This window comes from Gavialis gangeticus, unplaced genomic scaffold, assembly GCF_001723915.1.
Source record: "Gavialis gangeticus isolate Ggan-Ray unplaced genomic scaffold, GavGan_comp1, whole genome shotgun sequence".
Taxonomy (NCBI): domain Eukaryota; kingdom Metazoa; phylum Chordata; order Crocodylia; family Gavialidae; genus Gavialis; species Gavialis gangeticus.
In genome coordinates this window covers 149,209,811-149,211,363 of record NW_017729032.1, presented here as the reverse complement: position 1 = coordinate 149,211,363, position 1,553 = coordinate 149,209,811, and positions in this window count along the sequence as shown.

Sequence of the window (1,553 nt, the reverse complement as noted above, 5' to 3'; positions counted from 1 at the left end):
CCAACATCCAGTCTATCAGGACATCCCCATTGTTGTCATTTACATCGTAGCCCCATTCAGTATGGGGACTGTTAAAGTCTCCCGTGTGTATAGTTAGATGCTGGGGGGGGGGAGTGGGTAGGGTTGTGGCAAGCTTGTAGCCATAGATCTTATAGCAGTGTGCCTGCTCATTATTAGCAACATGAATTTCCTGTAATGTGAGAACATTCATATAATTGATTCTCAGCATCTTTCCTAGGTTTTGCCCGTGAGAGAACTTCCTTCAACATTTAGTAGACAGATCTGTGTTCCAGGGCCTAATCTTTGGGGTCCTTGTTCTTGAAAGGGATTGTTGTAATCACTTCAATTTTCAGTTTTGCTCCATTGACTGGGAGGCTAGTTAAAGGCATTCGGTCGCCTTTTTGGTGACAATAGTTGCAGACCCAGGAATTTTCTGCATTGGGCATTTATGAACGTTGAACTTTGGATAGACATAATTTTATATTATATTTAAGTTTTAAACAATTACAATTGCAAAGAGGTCTGGTGTTCTTGGCTGAAACTTGCCATATGAAAGCAAAACATTGTTGCAATCGGGAGATTTTCATGCAGCCACTTGGTCAAAGATCAGACAGCAAAGCTGAGAGCCAAGATACTATATAAAATAGCAGATCTAAGGAAAGAACAGGCCATGGAAACAGGCACGCTTCTAGGCCCGGTGTGCAAGTTAGCGCGGGAGTTCACGCAGGAGGGCAAGTGGGAGGGCCTGAGGCCCTGCCTGTGAGCCCCTCAGGGTAGACAGTCCCAGCTTCAGTCAGCGCACCGGCGGCATGATGTGGATGGGCATGTGCTGTACCCCTCGGGTCCCCTCAGGGTCTGTGGCCCCCACCTCTGGCACCTCAGAGACGGCCACCCAGATGGAGCCCATGGCTCTGGGCTCCACTCAGACAGAGCCTCTGGCTCTTGGCTGCGGGGGATGCCTGTCACTTTTTCAGGCTCTGGGGCCCGGGAGCATGGCCACCTCCCCTTGTGAGGTCTGCTCCCTTCTGGGGTCTCTGGCGCGCCAACTGGAGGAGCTCCAGGCCGCAGTCCAGAGACTACGTGCCATCAGAGACTGCTAGCAGGAGATTGACTCCTACTGCCAGGCCCTTCTCCCCTGGGAGGCAGAGGGTAGACCACGGTTTCCCTCCAGGACAAGGGAGGACTCAGGGGCTTCCCATTCTGTCTAGCCCAGGGGATGGACCAAGGTGGTCAATGGCCCCAAGGCCCCCTGCACCAAGGCCCCTACCCCACTGGAGCTTTGCAACAGGTACAAACCTTGCAGCCCCAGCAGAGCCTGCTGAATTGCCAGCTCCCACAGGCAACACAGGCGCTACTGTAGCTACCGTCCCCACTCTCCCCAAGACAGAACGCAAAGTGTTTGTTGTGGGAGACTCCATCCTTAGGGCACTGAGGGGGTAATCTGCTGTCCCAACCACTCAGCCTGGGAAGTTTGCTGCTCCCCAGGAGTCCGCATCCAAGACATTGCAGAGAAGATCCCTAAACTCCTCCAGCCCATTGACCACTATCCCATG